At 43.0% G+C, this 23,357-nt stretch overlaps 1 protein-coding gene across 1 annotated transcript in view; it reads left to right on the top strand.

Moving 5' to 3' along the window:
* The window catches only part of THSD7B (thrombospondin type 1 domain containing 7B), a 376,479-nt gene that overhangs the window by 18,361 nt on the left and 334,761 nt on the right, over positions 1 to 23,357 (top strand). The window lies entirely within an intron of this gene.

The following is a 23,357-nucleotide window of genomic DNA, read 5'->3' as shown; positions in this document are numbered from 1 at the left end:
AGAGAGAGAGACCCAGGGTTTACAGAAAATCCCATGTTTTAGCTGCCTCATATCTAGATGAGTCTGTGTAAGGCAATCTGAATAAATAACCAAACTGACATGAAATAAAAATGGAAAGGCAGAATACATGTTGCGTAGCAAAATTGGAAAAGTATTATTTTGTGTTATGATTCCAAACAAGTAAAATTTAGATTAATGCCATATAGTAGACATGTATGCACAGAGTTTGAAATAAAAATGGTATTGAAAGAGTAGACATATTAGCTGGTATGGAATTGTCAGATAAGGATCGTGTGTATTTGTTTTAGTTTGTCCAATCGACTCATTTTGATGGGGGCATCCCATTTTGGAGGTAGCTAGTAGATTAGTAGAAGAATCCACCTCCATTCTGTCTACACATTGGCTCTTTACATCTGTTTTAATATTAACTGTAATGCTTTAACTTTTAACATCCGATGATTTAATGTTTTATTCCTGTAATTGTTTATCTTGTTCTTTGAGCTGCTCAGAATCTCTTGGTAGAGCGATGGGTGGCACAGAAATTTAAATAAATAAAATAAAATGTTTTGGACTTATTTTAAATATCTACTCTTTTGAAAAATATAATTTTGTTGCAGAAATGGTGGTCAAAATTCTGTACCTGAAACCCAGAACTGGCTTGTTTGTGAAGAAAAACCGAGTCTGTCTTTAAGAGACGTTGCTTGCTTCCCACATATGGCCTGAATTCTCTGCTAGCTGTTGCTGATTATCAATTCTATCCATTTGTAAGAGTGGGGGTTGGGCTCCTTTATTGCCACTCGCCCACCACAAAGAACACCTTTGCCTCCTACTAAGCTTATACTCAGCTTTTGCAAGGAAACTCTTTATAAAGTGAGCAAGATAATCACTCCCTTTGTACACTATGTTCATTAGCAGTTCTGCTATGTGTGTTATCTTTTGCTTTCTTTCCTCTGGATGGTTGCCCTGGTGTCAGAGTTTTACTGAACAGACATGGAACCATCAAAAAAACTTAAGGGGACTGGCTTGATCCAAGCCATAAAAGCAGAGCTTTGAAAACGTCTAATTTGAAATATAAAAGTATTGCAATGCAGCCAACTTATAGAAGTCAGCTCTTAGAATTAATTAGGAGAAATCATGGTTAATTGGTTTAGTTCACTGCTGTGGGGAAAAGATTTCCCAAAGTTTTATGCTGCTTTAAAATCGAAGGGGGAATGTTTCCCATAATAAACATCAAAGACCAGTTAATACTGCTGTTTTAATACATTACAATAAAAGCCATTTCTTTCTTTAGAAGAGCTCAGACTGGTATAAAGTCCACCTTCCCTGAAGCACTCAGTGCGGGGAGATACAGATTTAACATTATGTCATGCCCTCATGTAAAAGGGTTTTTACAAAGTATGTAACCTACGTGGGTTTTTAGTTATATTGGCCACAGGGGACACTACATGACTTTTTTCATCCTGTTTGGGATTTATCAGACATAAGTAGCCAGACATTATTCTGTGCGGTTCAAATACTCCATCAGGATTTGAATTTGTTGACCTTGAGTGTGTAGAGTATAGAGTGCACACAGTGCGTTAGGAGCTATCTATGGCGCTCAGTGGTTCCAGAAGAGATAGTGTTGTGTCCCACTCCTCCGCTGACGGCCAGGTCAGGGAAATCCGAATCAGGCGTGCCTCTGCAGCTCTGCCAAAGTCCTAGCAAAGTCCTCAAGGCAGGCAGGAGACCAGAAAGTGACTTCAGCAAGATATGTTCAACTTTGCCTGACTCAGAGACTGCCAGAAAGCAGATCCTTTATATAGGCCATGGGGTGTGGCTCCATGACTCAGCACTTATCCAGGCCTGCCCCTCCCTTCCTTCTGACGCCGCCGCCTATCAATTCTTCTGAAGGGAGGGTCACTCCAGTCGGCAGCTGTTGGTAATAGACCTCCCTCAGGCTCACATGCTGTGGGGGAGGGGGAGGGGTCTAGTTGCTCCGTTTGCCTGGGCATGGAGCCAGGGCTGGGGCCGGAAGGTGCTCCCTCCTCCGCAGCCTGTCTGGGCATGGAGCCAGGGCTGGGGCCAGGAGGTGCCCCCTCCTCCTCAGCCTGTCTGGGCATGGAGCCAGGGCTGGGGCCGGGAGGCATACTAGGACATTCCTCAGCGTTCGGAAGCAGATAAGAAGACCCCGGCTGCGATGAGAGCGGGCAAGACACAACAGATAGATGGAAGCTCCCAGAGTATCCTTAACTTTGCTCTCAATCTGTCATAGAATTGGTTTATTTTATTTCATTTAAAGACAGAGCTCAATAATACCCAAATGTTATTTTCCAAAAATAAAGGTCAGCCCTTATCTCAGAATTCTAGGTAAAAATGGACTCCTTCTGCAACACAAATGAATTGATTCCATTTTAAATCCCTGTTTCGAAATGATTCTAAAGCCTTTTGGTTGGAACATCTTGGCTTATTGACTTTTCCCCAAGTACTGTCTGATATCAGAGAATTCGACCACCTATTTATTCATTCATTAATCTGGTGTTTACTTCTAAGAAAGGTATTGCTCAGGTGGCCATATAATATCATTAAGGGGGTTTCATTCTGTAAGTTTTAAAAGTTCAGGGAAGAGTGCCCATGACCAAATGTGAGGGTCACTGAAAATTTGAAAGGAATCTGTACACTTAAGGCACCATCCCTGGCAAAACTCATTGCAGCTCTTTCTGAAGCAGACACTTATCCATACGGAGCAGGACCGTTTTTAGGCAAGGCTTTGATGGACTTCAATTCTAGGCATTGGAATAGAATAGAATAGAATAGAATAGAATAGAATAGAATAGAATAGAATAGAATAGAATTTTTTATCGGCCAAGTGCGATTGGACACACAAGGAATTTGTCTTGGTGCATATGCTCTCAGTGTACATAAAAGAAAAGGTATGTTCATCAAGAATCATAAGGTACAACACTTAATGATAGTCATAAGTTACAAATAAGCAGTCAGGAAACAATATCAATATAAATTAACAGTTTGCCCACCTGGGGCTTGACTACAAGGCGCATAGAGAAATCCCAAAATAAGCTCTTGTATGCGCCCAACCACATATACTCCTATGATGTGTGCCTACACCTGGATTCCTGTCTCTCTTATGGAATAATCCATGTTTGTTTCAGGAAGAAAAATAGTAATCCAATAAACCAGAATATATTGGACCAAGAACAAACATTCCTGTGCCCCGTTCTTTCCTCTTATCCTCCTTTTTTATGTAGTTCATGTAATATACTGCTATGTATTTAGAGATTAAACTAATCCATTCCTTTTTTTATTCAGATGTTGTGGTTTACATAACCTTTCATTTTGCCTTAAGACACAGCGAAGGGTCATAGACTTTTTGCCTGCTGTAATCTCCAGACTAAATAATAATACAGTTCAGCCATGAGATTAAGAAAAGCAGAAAGCACATCGGAGATAGAGACATGGGCATGAATGGCTTATGGAGATAAAATGGTTTGATGTTAAGGGGAAGCATAAAATACAACTCTCTACTTTCTCATATTACCACCTCTGTAAGAGCCAAAAATGTACTAAAAATCCTGATTGTAATATAGGAGGTATGATTTAACAGCCTTACTTATTACTTAATTGCAATCTATAAATGAATGTATATAGTTCAGTGACTCTGAAACCATTAATATTGAAACCATAAGCTCTACTGAATTCAGTGTGATAGATCCAAAAAGGGGTTTCAGTTTGCCACTAAAAAGGATTATTTTCTGTGCTTAATTCGTGTTGTTTTCCAAACATCGAATTATTTGTGGCAATAAACCTCTAATTACAAGAGTAATTTATTGCAATATGACCTTAAATCAATAGCCACATATTTTCAGACCCTCTTCCATCTTTAATGCCATGTACAGCCTATAATTAATTTCAACTTCATATATCTTATGCTTTTCCTTTTTATGACTGCTGCTGTTGTATTTTTTCTCCTGTTTTACTTTAAAAGGCAAACAGTAACAAAAAAAAATGTTAATTGTTCTGCCGGTGAGGGCTGATGAAGGCAAGGAATATGACATGATCAGTACAATCAATAGTTATGTGACTTTCTCATAAATTGGAAAATGAATGAGTGCTCTTTTTTCGTGAGGATCTTGTAAGGCTAGAAACAATGTCTTACCTGCTGCAATTATACCAGCAGGACTGGTTTGATGAGTTAGGATCCATAATAGTGATTCTCTAGCCTCAAGGTGTGATTGTGTCATTGAGAAACAGCCTGTAAACATGTGGAATTGATTAATGGAAGAGCTGAAACTGAAAGTATATTTAATGGGCACAGAATAAAATATACAGTAGATAACAACCCGGCCCTTACCTTTTCTCAAATACAGGAAACAGGAACATCAAGAATAAAGCACAGAAGGAAATTATGAAATGAATTAATTCGTTTTCCTAAACTGGACATGGGTAATAAAAAATATGTGTCTATTCTAAGGGGCTTAATTGTCTTAATAAATGGCATACCTTCTGACAAGTTATAAGCATATTCTAACTAGTTTTACATTATTGGGGCATTCACCTATTGATTAATAGTTTGTTGCCAAACATTTGTATAACTAGAATGGATCAGATTAAAGCTACATTGTCAGACACAACAGAGCAAGTCCATACATGAAGGAAACTGATTAATCCAGGGGTCTCCAACCTTGGTCCCTTTAAGACTTGTGGACTTTAATTCCCAGAGTCCCTCAGCCAGCAAAGCTGGCTGAGGAGATCTGGGAGTTTAAATCCACAAGTCTTAAAGGGACCAAGGTTGGAGACCCCTGGATTAAATTGATGTATTGCTAAACAGCCTATGCATAGGAACCTTCTCAATTAACAGTTAGCACCTGCCTGAAGTTAGTTAAGGGTCTACAGAATTCAAGGGGAAGAGATTGGATTTAGTCCACTTGTGGCTTTGTAGAGGTTTTAGACTGGTCCCTCTTTTAACTCTGCCCCCATGTTCTGCAACTCCTTCTCCTACATCATAAAGTAATGACCTAATTAATGGATAACAGCTGACTTCTTTAAAACAAGGTATAAATGTATTATTTAGGTTTTATAATTGTCAGTTTACAAATAGCCTACTTTCCAGGGAAGTTTGGAAATTCAATGATGTCAATTCAATGATGTAAAAAGAGCAAAATTCAACTTGCAACCAATTTTTTCCCTTTAATATTGAAAGTGGAAGGAATAGATGACTCACACCTTTCTCATACTGAGCTGCAGAATGTGTGTATGAATTGTACAAAAAGAATCACCATTTATTTATTTAATTTTTATCCTGACTCTATCACTTTATAAGTAACAAGGTAGTGAACATACACAAATATATATATATAGAGAGAGACATACATGTATACACTACCCTAATAATATTTCTATATAGCAATATTTTTAGGGCAAATAAAACATTTGTTTTTGTGACAACTGTTACACAATAGGCCTTAATAAAGTCTTTTTAATTGTGATTGTAGATGCAAGAATTTATGCAGATCATTGTAGACTTTTCTTAAATCATATTAATTCCTACATTAGAGCTTCTTTACTTAATGATCAGATGCCCTGTATATCTTGCCTTGCTCCTATCTTTTGTGTGTTATAAATCTGCTATATTCATCACAGGAGGATGGCACAAAACACTCTGTCTACGTTGATTGCTTAATAGCAAGACAGTGAGCTTTGGAATAGCTTACCACCTGGATAATTGCTGCAGTGAAAGTGAAGGTAGAAATATCTAGCAATAGCATTAAATCTTCACACAATGGCAGCAACCTACACAGTGTGCCTTAAAGATGATATAGCAAGACCATTAAAAAGCTCATAATAGGTTGGTTATTCTTGACTCTTTCCTCATGGTAATGCCAATTATGCACAACACCAGCTATTATGTACTAATAACATTTCTCCAGTCAGTTTCAAAATAGAGGATATTCTCCATAGTGGGGCGATGGGAGGTGCCAGGCTGGGTTATTCTAGGCTCTAGCTCTATGGACTGAGTTGAAAAACCTCTGAGGATCTGCCTCCCTGGTGACATTCCCCAGTTTTTTTCAACTCAGCCTCAGCTATGGATGCTTATTTTTTCGCTCCAGAGCTTTAGAGCTAAACTAGATTATTCCCTAGATATCTTTTTCTTATTTTGGGATTTTTGTTCTCTTTTTTTACTTTTGGTGTGGATTTCTTTCTTTGTCTTGTTTTTTCTTGGATCTTGCTTGCAGCTGGGGAGGGCTCTCCGTTGCTGCGGATTGGAGCTGGGGTGGGTCACCCTTTCTGACGCCTCCCACCCTTTCCCTTCCTCTCAGGTACCTGGCTGGTGGCTTTGGGGGGGCTGCAGAGTTTGCCTTCACCCCAGTGGTTGTGGCTGGCCTCCGTGGTGTCGGAGCACAGTGATAGAAACTGCTGGAGCTGCGCCAGCCTCTAGGAGCCTTGGTGCGATTTCCTTTTGTTCCAGAGTTTCTGTGCCGGTCAGCTGTGGAGCGGGCTCGTTTGCTTGCAGCTGGGGGTGGTTTTAGAGCTTTTCAGCCATGCCAGCCTCTTGCAGCCTGGGTGTGGGCCGGTTTATTGTTTCCTGGATTCCTGGCACCAGGAAGAAACTGTGGCAGAGCCGCTGGGTCGCACTAGCCTTTCTTAGTCTAGCACGGCCCCCGGAAGGCTGGAGATAATTGCAAACCCTTTTTCCCCACGCTTTGCAGTTGCGGCTTCAAGTCTGGGTGGCTTTGCTTCCCTGGCATCAATCTGTGGCCACAGGGCTGGTAGGGCTCTCTGCATCAGAGGATGGGCAACTCTGGGCATTTTCCAGCCATTTTTGTGCCTGCAGACCTGATCTGGCTGATCTGGAGGACCTGATCCTAAGTGATCTGCAAAAGTTGGAGTTGCAAATTAGAGGATTCCTGTGGCCAGTTTGTCTTCATCATGGGATCAGGCCTGTATATTATTTTCTGCCCTGTTTGAATTTTTCTGACTGTTTTACAAAAAAAAAAAGAAAAAGAAAAAGAAAAAAGAATTAGGTTTGGGACCTTTACTTCAGTTGGCAAATAGCTTGCCCTGCTTTTGTGGATTTACAGTGGGCTTCGGGCCTAACACCTGCTTACCATGGAAGACTCTGACAGGCAGGCTTCCTTTTTTGCAGAGGGTTCTTGATCTCCTCAGCCAGATGGAGTGGGCAGAGCGCCAGTCAAGTCTAGAACAGCCAGCCTTGCTGCAGCTGCTAAGATTTGTGCCAGGGCCAATGCCCGTTCTGGCATATCCAAGGCTGATGAAAAGACTGACCAGGCACGACAGAAGGCCATTGATAGCCAAGGCAGGGGATTCTGCCATTTCTGAATGTCAGATGGCTTCTCTGCCCCCAGATTTGCTGCCTCAACAGAATCTGAACGTGCCATCTCAATCTGCAGCTGCCAGGTCCTGGTCACCTGATACCCTCAGTGACCCTCAACCTCGGCCTGGGCCTTCTGGGGCACTACTTAGGGCCTCTGAGGCAACATGGACCCCCATTGCAGCGGGCTCTGCCAAGGTGATGTGGGGCAACAAGACATGCCACAGTTTCTGAAGCAGTGGATTGATCAGGCCATTAGAAGAGACATTGCTTAGGAAATGAGCCAGCAGTTTCAGCCACCTGCCCATTTGTATCCTTTGGGACAGGGAATGGACTCTCGGAGATTTATGCCTCCAGTGATTGACTACCAGGAGCCTGTGTCTCCCGCTCCCTGTGAACTTAGCTATTATTCTGGGGAGCTACAGGGTGGGAAGGATTTTTCTGTATCAGAGCAGGATGCCTGCCCAAAACCTCCCTTCAAGAGTCTGTTCAACCCTGCCCTCCTGAAACCATTGTTGGGGAAGGCTCGCGCTATGGCACATATGGGTCAGGCGCCTGCAGCTTCTGGATCCGCTTAAGTTTGCGGGGAACAGGATGATTTCCTGTTCACCGGACAGGCAGTGGAGGCAGATACCATTCCTATCCCTGGGATGTTTTTGGAGTTAATACAAAGGCAGTGGACCTCACCTGCTATGGTTTCCACGGCTACTGGGTTGGAGAGCTTTACTTAAGTTACTGGACATCCCCAAGGGGGCAGGCTGGGCCTCTGACTTCTTCCATTTTGCCCCCTGATGCTGAGGACGCTTTGAGGATGGAGAAAAAGAGAGGGGAGACGGTCCTGCGCTGTGCTCACCTGGCTTCTTGGGCTATTAGAGCTTCTACAGCAGTGTCCTTCCTTACCAGGGCATCAGTCCGATGGTTGCGACAACTTCAGTCTCACTTAGCGCCGGACGATATATGTGCTCACCAGGACCTCTCCAAGATTTTAGCTGCGGCGCAGTACACCGCTGACGCTATCTTGGCTTCTGCCAAGTTTTCTCCCAGGGCCATGGCAGCATCTATCACTGCTAGATGTATGCTTTGGCTACATCACTGGCACATGGACACTAAGCGTAAATGGAAACTTGCTTCTGCCCCTTTTGAAGCAGGACATTTATTTGGCCAGTCTCTGGACCCTTTACTGGTCGAGACCAGGGACAAGAGGAAGATGCTTCCTTCTCAGGGCAGGCGGGACAATTTTCATCCATCACCCTACTATAGGCGGCCCTCCTTCTGTCGGGGGGGGGGCGGCCTGTTGGGCTTAGCTTTCCCTGACAGCAACAGCCTTCCAGGTCAAGGTCAGACCATTCCTTCCATCTGGACAGCCCTGATGGGTGGTAGAAGGGTTCGTCACTCCAAGTGACGACTGGCCTCAGGCACCTATTGGGGGCAGGCTGGGCCTGTTTGCGGACTGCTAGGACGACCTAACAACAGATACCTGGGTCAGGGAGACAGTGCGAGCAGGGCTCTCCCTTGAATTTCTTTCTCCTCCTCCGAGGCTTTTCCTCCGTTGTCCACTTTCTTGAGACCTGGTCAAATGGGGACTCATGGAGTCGGCTATTCAGCATTTGCTGGATATTCTGGCCATTCCGCTGGAGCAACAGGGGCGAGGGTTTTATTCGATCTTGTTCATCATTCCAAAGGCCTCGGGAAGGGTGGAGAGCAATTCTCAATTTGAAGGGACTCAAAAACTACATAATGTACAGGAGGTTCAAGATGTACTTCCTGCATTCTATCTTAGTGGGAATCAGGGAGGGGGACTTCTTAGCTTCCATAGATCTCACAGAAGTATACCTCCATGTCCCTTGTCAGTACCTGAGGTTTTGCTATGCCAGCCAGCATTTTCAATATACGGCCCTTCTGTTCAGACTGGCTTCGGCCCCCTTAAACATTTACCAAGATATTATCCGTCCTGGCGGCATACCTCAGGATCCAGTGTTACCTGGATGACCTACTCCTATAGGCATCATCCCAGAAGCTAGCGGAACATGACCTAGCTACGACCATAGGTGCTCTGAGGGATCACGGGTTTTCTGTGAATTTGGAGAAATGTCACCTCATACCTTCTACAAGGCTAGTGTAGAAGGGGGCCCTGATAGACACTCGGCGGGTCAGGTGTTCCTGTCCCAGGAGCAGCAGGAGAGCATACGGGCCTTAATTCAGCTAATCCGGCAGGACCAGACAGTGCTGGTGGCCCTGTTGTCCCAACTGCTAGGGAAAATGATCTCCTGCCTGGCCATAGTCCCTTGGGCGAGGTTCCACACTTGACCACTCCAGTGGTTCTTGCTTCCCTTTCAGAGGGCGGGTACCAGTTTCTCGAAGTCAGGGTGCTGCTCTCTCTCTCTTGGTGGGAGTCGGGGGCTATCAGGAGGGGTTTTTTTTTCAGGGAGCCTTGCAGAGTGACGGTGATGTCAGACACCAGCTTCTTTGGCTGGGGTGGACATTGCGGGTCACAGGTTGCCCAGGGATGCTGGACTTGGCTGGAGCTTGAACAGATCAACTGGCTGGAGCTGCGGGCTGCCCATCTGACTCTTCAGGCCTTTCTGCCGCTGGTGAGGGGGAGACATTCTTCTTCTTACAGATAATACAACAATGAAGGCCCATATCAACAGGCAAGGCGGGACTCGGTCCATTCCCTGATGCTGCAGAAGGAGGTCCTTTGCCAATGGGCAGAGACTCATCTGTTGTACCTGACAGGGGACCATATTGCCGGGACAGACAACATCCGGGCAGACTGGCTGAGTTGGGCCACTGTGGATCCATCAGAGTGGAGGCTCCATCCCAGTCTCTTTGCAGCCCTTGCCGACCGGTTTGGTCGGCCAGTGGTTGATCTCTTTGCATCTCCAACAAACACTCACTTTCCCTGGTTCCTGTCATGATTCCCAGCCCCCGGAGTGGAGGGGGTGGGTGCTCTGAGAACCCCATGGCCAAGTGGCCTCTTATATGCCTTTCCTACCCTCCCCACAATCTCAGCTGTCATCAGGAAGGTGCTGCTGGAGAGGGCAGAGATACTATTAGTGGCCCCCCATTGGGGACTGTGGTTTGCCGACCTGTCTGTCGCCAAGCCCTGGAAGATTCCCCCAGACATTGTCTCCCTCAGCCAGGGGCTGGTTCTTCATCCCGAGCCCCAGTGGCTCCAGTTGGCCGTTTGGCGGTTGAGCAGAGGCTCCTGAAACAGGAGCAGTTTTCTTCCAGGGTCATCCGGATGATTCAGGCAGCCAGGCGGCCTTTGACCATGCGCATTTACAATGCCACATGGACCACTTTTATGAAGTGGTGTAGTTCAAGACATTGGGCCCCTACTTCGGCCTCAGTGGTGGAGATGCTGGAGTTTTTACAGGACGGCCTATAGTGGGGTCTTTCCACTAATACCTTGAGGAGGGAGGTGGCTGCACTGGGTTCCGTTTTGTCATTTGGGGACTGGGGCTCCCTCGCTCACCATCCAAGGGTACTTGCCTTTCTGCATGGGGCTTCTAATCTTATGCCCCCTACACTGCACCGTTATCCAACTTGGGATCTCACTATGATTTTGCAGGCATTGACCAAGTCTCCTTTTGAACCATTGAGGGAGGCCAGTCTTCAGCTCCTGTCATGTAAGGTTGCTTTCCTTGTAGCCATGACATTTGCCCGATGGATATCGAAGTTGGTGGCATTATCGGTGAGGAAGGACCTGTGTATCTTTCACTCCAACAGGGTGTGTCAGGCCTGGAAACCATATTAGACTTTAGGGTTCCAGACGCTGCCACATTTTTCCTCTGAGGGGAGGAAGGGGGGCTGAGGGGTATGGTAACATTCTTCAAGCGGTCAAGGTCGGATGGTGTTCACATCTGCAGGAAGAGTGGCAAGAAGATATTCGAATGAACTGGGAGAACGTGGGACCATGTGACCATCAAAGGGGCCAGGGGGGTGGGACTCTTGGGGTTTGTATAACTGGGAAAAGAATCCGGAAATTCAGTTTTGGAATTTCACTCATCGTGTGCCAGTTTCCTCATGCTAGTAAAGAACTCTGGAAAACAATGGCTTCTGAGGTTTTTTTTTTATGCAGAAGAGGTTTTTCTAGAACCTTGACATTATTCCAAAACTCATAACTTTCTTTTGCTAACGGTACCCTCTCCTCCGCTCAGAGGGGGCCCGTTAGGGGGGTGCTGGGCCCCAGCCTCCGCAACCTCCACAGCGGTGCAAAGACCCAGCGAAGATGGAAGAGCAGCAAGCTGAAAGCGTGGATGTAGCACAGAAGCTTGAATCTAACAATTTAGTTGAAATCACCTACTTCCCATCGGAAGATATGACTCAAAAACCCGAAGTGGTAGAGCCTGCTTGTCAGCTTGGAGCACGGCCCAAAGACTCCGATTCATGGGTAAGCTGTCGTTCGGGAGAAAACATTTCCCCGGGGCGGAATGGAGAGCCCCCTCCCTCTTCTCAACCTCACTGGAGGACAGTAAAACCCGGAGAATCGGGAGAGTCACTGGATTGGGACCTGAGAAACCCCCTGAAATCCCAGTCCCTATTAGACCTCCCTGAAACTTTTGAGCGTTTGGAAGTGAGGCCTCGTATAAGCTCAGCTCACCCACCTCGAGAGCCTTTAGCTCAGCCTAAATTCACCTTCCCTCCCACCAGAGAGGGAGAAATTACTGAAGCTCAAAGCCGTTCCGATGAACGCAGGAGGACCTCCCTTCCCTCCTTCAGACGGCAAGGAGTTCAGGCAGCACCAGGGACTTGGGGGGAATCGCAACTCTCCCCTCCAATTGACTTTTCCCACCAACAGAGGCCTACGCTGCCTCCAGCAGCTTCTATTCCTCCTGGTTGGGCATTTTATCCTGGACAAGTGGATCCAATGCCAATGGCAACCAGCCAGTTCAGCACCTTTCTTTCCTGGGGGCCCCAGGCCGATTGTTGCCTCGTCAGCTGAAGCATTTCAAGGACTTCCTTCTCAGCAGCCAGGGGGAATTCCACCCCCCTTCACAACTCAGCAACCAGCCACAACAGCAACGGCCGTCCCCCAAATCCCTCTTCAACCGCAAGCAGGCCAGCTAAACCCACCTGCACCCCCTCACCCAGCCCCTCCCCCTTTCAAACCAACCTTTGATGGGAATCCACACCACCTGGCTTACTTTCTCAGCAGAATTGAGGCTTACGTTGAACAATATAGACATCAATACCCATCAGAAAGAAGCCTAATCAATGCCATCTCGGATGGTATGAACGTGGGGCTAGCCTCAGAATGGATAGCTCAACTACACAATGAACGTGTACCAGAACTAAACCATGTTCACGGATTTATGGCACTGCTTCGCAACTGGTTTCAAGATGATGACCTAATTGCAGAATGTGAAACCACCTTAAAAACAATGAAGCAAGGTAACAAGCCACTAAAACAATTTGTATGGGATTTCAGAAGGGTTGCTGGCAATCTTAGACATTGGCCAGATCGGCTTCTCCTCCACTACTTCAAAGATGCCATTGATCAAAACATCAGAAAAGCCTCCTCCACCAGAGGAATCCCAGAACAACTAAATGACTGGTACAACGTGTCCATCGCTCTGGACAGAGAATTCAACCCCCTCCAAAGCCAATCACCAACTACAACTCCACAACGACCACCTACAAGACCCTCCCTCTTAAGACCAACCACACCCTCCACCTTTCAGCCTTCAACAATAATCAAATGCTACCGTTGTGGAAAACTAGGACATCGGGCGTCAGTTTGCCTAGCCCCAACACCCCTCCCACAGTATCGCCCACCAACTGCTACCCGACCACGCAAACCCCCTCGAAAGAATCCGAATACCAGTCGCTTTGCGAGACAAGCCATAGACCTCCCTACTGACCTTCCGTCATCTGATTCACCTCCTGACGACTCAAACCAAGCAGAAAACGACCCAATGGTGAGTGCACCCATTCCTCCATTTGCTATCAAAGTAAACTTAGTAATTCCAGGGGGAGGGGCCAAAAAGGATTTAGAGGCTATTGTGGACACAGGATGCACCAGATGCCTAATTTCAACCTCTACGGTCGCCCAACTCCGTATAAAAACATTTCCCTTGAAACACCCAATTAAATTCCACCAAGTAGATGGAACCTTGATTGGTGGCATTCCAGCGACCCAAATCACACAACTGGTTCGCTTAGAAATTGGAGCCCATCATGAACTTATAAGATTCATAGTAATTCCAAAGATGTCAGAATCCATCATCCTGGGTTTAGCTTGGTTGGACAAATGGGAACCCACAATCAAATGGGAGGATGGATTCAGGAAAATTATATGGACTTTCAGACCCTTAGACCCAATTCCCCTACCGAAAAAACCTTATCCAAAATGACCACCAGAGGGAACCAACAACCACCATATCCAATCCATCTCCTAATGAACCACGCATCCCTAAAGCATACATGGATTTATCAGACGTTTTTAGCGAGGATGAATGTAACCTCTTACCCCCCCACCGGCAAACTGATTGCGCAATTGAATTGCACCCGGGGGCAAAATTACCAAAACCCAAAATATATTCAATGACACCAGCCGAAATGTCTGAACTAAGAAAATACATTGACACTAACCTAGCCAGAGGGTTCATTGAACCAGCAAAATCACCTGTAGCTGCGCCTGTGCTATTTAAACAAAAGAAAGATGGTTCGCTTAGATTATGTATTGACTTAAAAAATATCAATGCAATTTGCATACAAAACACATACCCTTTACCACTAATGCACGATTTGTTGAACCACTTATCAAAAGGCAAAATTTTCACCAGATTGGATTTAAGGGAAGCCTATTACCAGGTCCGCATCAAGGAAGGTGATGAATGGAAAACGGCTTTCAACTGCCCCTTGGGCAGTTTCCAATACCGTGTCATGCCTTTTGGCCTCCAAGAAGCTCCAGCTGTTTTTATGCAACTAATTAAGGAAACCCTGCACCCCCACCTCTACAATGGGGTTCTTGTCTACCTAGATGATATTCTTATCTACACAAACAATATCGAAGAACACATCAAATTGGTCAGACAAGTCCTTAAAAAGCTCCTAGCGGCCAAGCTATATGTCAAACTTTCCAAATGCGAATTCCATAAGGAATCCCTAGACTACCTAGGTTACCGGATATCAAACAAAGGTATCGAAATGGACCCAGGAAAAGTAAAAGCGGTGTTGGATTGGCAACCACCACGCACACGTAAGCAACTTTAAAGTTTCTTGGGATTCGCGAATTTTTACCACAAATTCATTCCTTCTTTCGCAGAAGTAGCTCTACCATTAACAGAATTGTTAAAAACTGGGCCATTACCCGCCAAACCCAAACCTACCCAACCCCTACCTTGGACAATGGACTGCCAACGTTCCTTTGAACACCTGAAACGCCTATTCTCAATGGAACCAATTCTTCAACACCCGGACCCAAATAAACCTTTTGTGGTCCAAGCTGATGCAAGTGATGTAGCAATAGCCGCTGTCTTATTACAACGAAATACCGACAACAATCTAATGCCCTGCGCATAGGTGTCTAAAAAACTGACAGACACTGAACGCAGATGGGCAGTTTGGGAAAAGGAAGCCTTTGCAGTGCGCTGGGTACTCCTCTCCTGGAGACACTTCCTTGAAGGGGGAAAAGAACCATTCGAGGTGTGGACCGACCACAAAAACCTCGAATACTTAAAAACCCCTCGAAAGCTTTCTCCCAAACAAGTTCGATAGGCTCAGTTTTTCAAACGGTTCCATTTCACCCTCAAATACATCCCCGGCGACCAAAATCTACTGGCTGACGCCCTATCTAGGAAACCACAATTTGACAGCCAACGCGAAGAGGTAATACATGCGATGATTCCCGATAGCGAACCGGCCAGCCAAGCACTTACTCGACCGCATTCACGCCGTAGTACTAACATCCCACCAAATAAACTACTAGCGGAATTAAAATCAGCACTCACTGACGATGCTTGGTTTAAAGAAAACTTGCCAGACCTCACCTTAAGAGATGGGATACCCTGGAAGGGAACCAAGATTTATGTACCCGTCGCTATACGGCTTCCTATACTACAGAGAAGCCACGACTCTCGCCTAGGAGGTCACTTTGGATTTTTAAAGACTCTCCACTTGGCTAGAAGACAATTCTGGTGGCCAAAAATGAAATCAGATGTCGAAGACTATGTCCGGAGCTGTGCTACCTGCGCTACCATGAAGTCCAGACCAGGGAAACCCCCTGGACTCCTACAACCCGTAGCCGAACCCACCAGACCCTGGGAAGAGATTGCCATGGATTTTATTGTTGAACTCCCATCTAGTGGGGGAAATACAGTGATATGGACCGTAGTGGACTTGTTCTCTAAACAGGCCCATTTCACTGCGTGCACCGGATTGCCATCGGCGAGAAAATTAGCAAAGCTCTTCGTCAAACACATCTACAGACTGCATGGAGTTCCTAAAAGGATAATATCCGACAGGGGTGTTCAATTCACAGCCAAGTTCTGGAGGGAGTTCCTACGGTCCATTGGGTCGTCTCAAGGACTTAGTTCTGGGTTCCATCCGGAGACCAATGGAGCGGCTGAAAAATTGAACTCGATGGTGGAACAATACATACGGTGTTATGTAAATTACCAACAAGAAAACTGGTCAGATTTGTTACCATTTGCAGAAGTCGCATATAATAATGCTGTACACAGCAGCACGGGGTTAACCCCTTTTCAAGTAACCTCCGGCATGGACTTCGTTCCAATGCCTGAACTCCCTGTGCAACCCCCCACTTCCGTTTCCCTAACGGACTGGATGAATTCGTTAAAAAAAGGTTGGGAAAATACAAAAAAGGCCTTAGCTGTGACAGCTCGGAATTACAAAGCCCAAGCTGACAGACACCGTTCCCTTCAACCCCCTTTTCGCATTGGAGATAAAGTCTTTTTATCTACTAAGTATCTGAGGTTGAGAATACCCAGCAGAAAATTCGGTCCAAAATTTTTGGGTCCTTTCCCCATTGTAAAAATTATTAATCCTGTTACCGTCCAACTCAAGCTCCCTCGAATGTTGGGGAAAATACACCCGGTATTCCATACCAGCTTATTAAAACCTGCTAGACAGTCTGGTCTGAGACCTCAACCTGCCGCTCCCCACCACCCTTGATAATCCAAGGTGAAACCCACTATGAAATCAAGAAAATCCTTGACTCTAGACTATACAGAGGTCAATTACAATATTTAGTCCACTGGAAGGGATATCCATTATCTGAATCTACTTGGGTCAAAAGTTGGAAAGTAAATGCGGACAATTTAATTAAACAATTTCACGACACTTTCCTGACAAACCTAAAAACCTCTTGGAGAGGGAGGGGGTAGAAGGAAGTGTGGACCACTGACACTCTTCTTTATCAACTCTTTGTTTTCTTTCCTAGGATATAGCTTCTTTTCCAAGGGGGGACGCCTGTCAGGCCTGGAAACCATATTAGACTTTAGGGTTCCAGACGCTGCCACATTTTTCCTCTGAGGGGAGGAAGGGGGGCTGAGGGGTATGGTAACATTCTTCAAGCGGTCAAGGTCGGATGGTTTTCACATCTGCAGGAAGAGTGGCAAGAAGATATTCGAATGAACTGGGAGAACATGGGACCATGTGACCATCAAAGGGGTCAGGGGGGTGGGACTCTTGGGGTTTGTATAACTGGGAAAAGAATCCGGAAATTCAGTTTTGGAATTTCACTCATCGTGTGCCAGTTTCCTCATGCTAGTAAAGAACTCTGGAAAACAATGGTTTTTCTGGAACCTTGACATTGTGGTCCTGCGGCTGGACCCTGCCTTTCTGCCAAAGGTCAACTCCTTGTTTCACCGAGCACAGGAGTTGGTCCTGCTGGACTTCTGCCCAGGGCCTAGGCATGCCTTGGAACAGACCTGGCACACATTGGATGTTAGGCGGATTCTCCGTATTTATATATCATGGACCTCTTCCTTTCGGAATATTGAATCCCTGTTTGTCTCCTATCAACTGTCCACTCTTGGCCACAGGGTGACTCCTTCCACAGTGGGGCATTGGCTTAGGTCATGTATAGCACACGCTTATGAGCTTCAAGCTCTCCCGGTACGTCAGGGGATAACGGCCCAATCTACACCTAGTGCAGCTACAACGGCAGCCTGGGCTACTCAGGCTTCAGTGAGGAGATTTGTAGGGCAGCTACAGGGACTTCTTCATCTCCCTTTATACGCCACTACAGACTGGATTCATATGCCTTGGCAGAGGCTGCATTTGGGCGGAGGGTTCCGTAGAGGGTCCACGAAGGGTCAGGTTCGTTGGCCCAGACTAGTTCCCGCCCATAGTGCTGGCCAGTCTTTGGTATTTCCCAGCCTGGCACCTCCCATCGCCACACTATGGAGAAGGGATGTTGGTCTTATCGTGATACGTCCTTTCTCATTGGGTGTGATGGGGGGTGCCAGCCCCACCCTGTTTCTGTCTGGTCCGACTCCCGTGGGTGGGGTGTGTTTCCTGTTTTTCTATTTTTCAGTTGGATTTCCATTCGCGTCGGCTTTGTTGTCAAAACTGAGGAACATCACCAGGGAGGCGGATCCTCAGAAGTTTTTCAACTCAGTCCATAGAGCTAGAGCCTAGAATAACCCAGCCTGGCACCTTCCATCACACCCTATGAGAAAGGATGTATCACAGTAAGACCAACGTCCCTTGCATGGCTAGAACTACTGTTCTTAGGACAGCATTGAGTCAGATAGACTTCTTGTTGAAGTCTTACTATTTCCTGGTATTGTGTCATGTCTCTGTTGCTGAATTCTCTTTGCACATTGATCTAACTAACGTAATAGATTAGTTAACCATGGCTGAGGCTATTCCAAGAAAGTTTTATACAAATCAGCAGTTCATTGTACTTGAAATTCTGTCTTACTTTGCTCTTGACCTTTATATAAAACAGAATAATACTGAATAAAAATGTTTTGCATATTTGCATTCTCTGTTTTATAGTCTATTCTTCTTCCAATTTTAGTATCACTTCTTTTTCTTTCTCTTTTCTCAATTTATATGCCAACCATTTCCTGGTATATTTGAAAATTCAAAACTTCTTTGGTTTGCGTAGTTCATCTTTATTTCCATCTCTCTCACTATTAATATAAATGGCTCTCAAGAAGCTTAATTTGGTGCTCCTTGGTGTTTTTAATTTTTTTCTTCACTTGTACTTTCTATTTCCTTTTCTTTTTAAATTCACTATTTTGTTGTATAAAAATACTCTCTTACAAAAACTTTGCTTTCATCCCAAACTGTTCTTAGACTTTTACCTTTATTAAAATTATTCTCAAAAAAACCAAAAAACTTCTTTTTACAATTCTTCACTACCATTTCCTTTTGTAGCATCTCATTCAGTCTCCACTTAAAAGAGCTATTTTTCCTGTTAAAAGTTAAGTTAATGGATTGTTGTTTTTGGTAATTTTTATAAGTTAATAGCTAAAGCCTAAGACATCCAACTCATATCTATTCTAGAAAAGATTTATGCCTTTCAGAAAAATAAATATATATTTTTTGGGCCACAATTTTTTACCTCTCTACAGATCCACAAACTCCAAATTGTCCGTTAAATTGATATCAGATTAATTGTTCCAATTAAAAATAATATGCAGTTGGTTTACTCATTTGTTCTTATAATTTTAGGGCCATTGTTATATGTTGTAAATGTACAATAGCATAGTAATTATAGTAGTTTAAAAATATATAAAAATGCAATTCACCAGTTACTGATAAACTGGCATACTTATATTTTAAATATATAAATATTTCATATATAGAGAGATAAAGAGATGTGAACCTCCAATGTAAGGCATGCTTATAGAATCACTTAACAGACTGTATAATACTTTCATATTTTATTTACCTTAAAGTGAAATAACAAATAATTTCAAAAGATTTTAGCACACATCAGGCATGTATTGACTTTTCTTCTGTGGGTATCATGATTCATTGCCTGAGACTTTAATATTGACTAAAGAGAAGTCAGATCCAATAGTCCTTCTGAAAGACAATCTGTCTTGATGTTCTCATTTTTTTAAAGTCATTCTAAGGTGTTTTTTGTTGTTGTATTCGGGAAAGCTCTCAATTCAGCCTGCTGATATTTTTCAATCTGTGGAGAATACGAAGTTAAATAACCATAAGAAGCTGTAATATTCTTTCTAGGAGATTGAAAGGATAGCGGGAGAGAGAGAGAGAGAGATCAAAGGATATCATATTTTGTTTTCTTACTTATTTTTGTTTTTCTTTTTATCAGTAAGCGTAAATATCTGTTGCTCTAAGCACCCAGGATTACAGTTAAGATCAATATAATATGTAGGAATTTTTAATACTAAATTTACTTTGTGCCAATTTAATCCAATTTACTATTGACCCATAGTAAGGATTCTGTAGATTTTTTAAACATATCTTTATTCCTTTTTATATTATTTTATTATACTAATATAAACAAAAGTAGCACATTATATTATTTGAGTACAATTGTCTTGACTGGATATTATTAATACTGTGATGTTCAGACTAAACTGAACCTGTAAAGATAATACATGGACTATGCTATTGCCTTGAAGAAAATAAGTTTGTATTTTATTATGGTCCCCTTTTGTAGTTCTGTCAAATAATGTCTGTAAATTCTGAACTCTTGCTGGGGCATATAATTGGTAGCTGAATAGGACATTTGTGACTTCTATTTCTGGTACTTCACAAATATAGATTTTGTCGGAAAGTGGCACTTGGTGGAATTGTGCATATTGAATCATAGCACTCATCGAGTCAGATTCTGAGTCAGATTCATTGTCAGGTTTTTTTTTTTATTTAATAAGACTTTTTACTCATAACCCGCATTTCAACCACATGATGTTTGTAAGTGACTCACAGTTGGTTTGAGCATTAGTGTTCAAATCTCTTTGAATATTGCCTTGGCCTGAAATCTATCTGAGCCAAGCAGTTCGATGATTTTGTTCATCTATATGAGAGGTGGGAAATTATGGCCCATTTGTGACTTCTGGACTTCAACTCCCAGAATTCCTGAGTCAGCAGTTGAAGTCCACAAGTCATAAAAGGGCCATTGTTCCCCACGCCTGTTATGGTGAGTTTTAGAATGCCAATCTGTTCTTCAAGACACATTTATGGTAGCCTGTCAGATTCCATTTGAAGACTTGACCTCCAACAGTAGTTGAAGAGTTTAATTACTGTAATGGTGTAAGGGGGGCCTTGCTTCAGCTCTGACTGCTGCTGCAGATGAATTCCTGTTGGTGCCAGAAGAAATCTTTGAAAGTGTGCTTGATTTTGTTTTGATAGACCCCCACAGTTCTGCACCATATGTCTTAGGATATGCAATTATTATCTCTTAATTTAAATGTGATTTTTAAAAAAAAACTGTTTAGAAATAGTATTTTTTTAAAAAATCCATCCGGCAAAGAAAGCTTTGTATTGTTGTTCCTCAGGTTGGACACACAAGGTTATTTTGTGTATTGAACTTTCAGGGATGGCTTTTCTTCAGAAATAATAGCTATAAGCACCAGATTCCTTGAGCTGGAAATATTTGGAACATTAAACAGGACCATATCTTAGTTAAACTTAGGGAATAAATGTGTCTCTTGTACTTTCCCATTTATGAAGGATTTTTTTCAGGGTTGTGAGCACATCAAGTTCACTTTTCCTCTATATGGAAATAACGATCTGAAGTTAGTGATAATAATCCAAAAGAACTGGCTGTAGTTACCATTATGGAGTCTTCAGTGGCCTTTAAGGGAGAAAAAGAGAGAATAATACTGTAATAGGATTTTCCATACCATTATTTATGTTTTTTACATCAACTGTGGTTAACCTATTTTAAATAAGTTGTATTTCACGCTATGCGGCTGAAATGATAATAATACTTTTGCAAGTATTATAACTTCTGTTTCAGGCTAATTGCTAATATTGCTGCCTGCTTGATATCTATCTATCTTCCACTATGAAGGTTCTTTTTTGTAGCATTAAACTAGCAGAGTCATTACTGCAGCCTGTTGCATTCTATTTTTCTGATTTCTACAACTTTTCTATTTTGGTGAAAAAAATTACCTATTTTTCTTAGTCTTACCATTAATGCGACTTACTATATTTATTGTTGGTGTACTCTAGAGTAAATAGATTGTTGCCAATGGGCATTTCAAAACTATATCTAAACAAGCGAGAGTACTTAGCAACATGGCTAATATTGTTTTCGTGTTGCTGAAACAGAATCTGTTTGAGATGAAAAAAAAAATGCAGTGAGACTGATTTGCTTCTTTGCCAGTAAATTACCAGAATGATAAATTGTTTTGCAAAGAACAATGCTGAAGGGCATATTAAGAAATACATGAACCTCGTTGAAAGGGAATAGCTTGATGGCTAAAACAAGCAAGATAATATTTATCTTACCCTTTTCTGCTATATGATTCTTTTTTGAACCTGTAAGAAAAGGACTAGAATATTCAGAATGTAAAGTCAATTGGATTCATGCCAGCTTTTACAATCCCTAAATGAATATGTCAGAGGCAATGTTGTTTTGGAAATAAGTACTAATAAAAGTAATCTTTGTATCCAAGTACCACTGTTAATTTTGAATTAAATATTATCTCATCATGAAACAAGGTTTTATTTATTTATTATATTTTGTCAATCATATATAAGATAACAGGTAAAAGTATAAACATAATTTGGATACATGAAAAGAGTAAGTAAAAAGGAATATTAGGACAGGGATGGTAGGCACTTATGCACGCCCTTTACAGACCTCTTAGGAATGGGGTGAGGTCAACAGTAGACAGATTAAGTTTAAATTTTTGGGGGTTTGGGGAAGAAACTACAGAGTCAGGTAGTGCATTCTAGGCATTGACCACTCTGTTACTGACATCATATTTTCTGCAATCGAGTTTGGAGCAGTTTACCTTGAGTTTATATCTGTTATTTGCTTTTGTATTGTTATGGTTGATGCTGCAGTAGTCATTGACAGGTAGGACATTGTGGAAGATAATTTTATGTATTATGCTTAGGTCAGACTGAAGTCGGTGTAGTTCTAAGCCCAAAAGTCTGATGGCATAAGGTATTTTATTATGGGTAGAGGAATGGAGAAATCTTTCGATTGTATTTATGTCCGATATGCAGTGCGGGTTCCAGACAGATGAGATATATTCAAGAATTGGTCTAGCAAATGATTTGTATGCTCTAGTTAGTAGTACAATATTACCAGAGAAGAAGCTATGCAAGATTAGGTTAACAACTCTTAGTGCCTTTTTGGCAATGTTGTTACAGTGGGCTCTGGCACTTAGATCTTTAGAAATGAGTACTCCAAGGTCCTTGACAGAGTGACGGTCATCTACAAGGTCATGTCCATCTAATTTGTATTTTATGTTTTGATATTTTTGCCAATGTGCAAGACAGGGCATTTATTGGTTGAGATTTGAAGTTGCCACTTGTTAGACCAATCTGACACATAGTCAATTGTTATGGCAATTTGGTTGCAAAACCCTTAAAATACCTTTTTCTCAACCTTTCTGCATTTCATGCTTCTCTGCATGAGGATATACATCATGTGCATGCTTGGTTTGCTAGCAGGAACACATAGAATAAAAAATAGAGCATAAGATATTTATCTCTCCCACCAGGATAAGTCAAACCTGAGTTAAAATTATACAAAGAGAATGTATATCCTTTGTACTACCATGTGTACACAAGAGTGCTTGACTTAAAGGTAAAATAGCCTTTACTTGCTTGTTGTTTAGACAGTTCTTCAACTATTCCCTTGAACCCTTGAGCCCCATTTTCCTTCCTGTTCATAAAACAAACATCCTTCCCCCCACCCTAAAATTCTGGTTAGTCATTCATTTATATCCTGGCATCATCATGTGGCAGTGCAGTAGACCGTGAGGAAACTCAGAAAGAAGATATGATTGTTTTAGATGTGCATGCAGTGACATGCTTATTGGCTTAAGGGTATTAGTGCATGGGGATGCTTGGATAGAGATGTAGAGGATGTCAGCAAGGAAGAATCCTACAGATA

Source organism: Ahaetulla prasina, chromosome 1 (assembly GCF_028640845.1).
Source record: "Ahaetulla prasina isolate Xishuangbanna chromosome 1, ASM2864084v1, whole genome shotgun sequence".
NCBI lineage: Eukaryota > Metazoa > Chordata > Lepidosauria > Squamata > Colubridae > Ahaetulla > Ahaetulla prasina.
The sequence above is the reverse complement of the archived record's forward strand: the minus strand, read 5'-3'. Positions and strand labels throughout refer to the sequence as shown.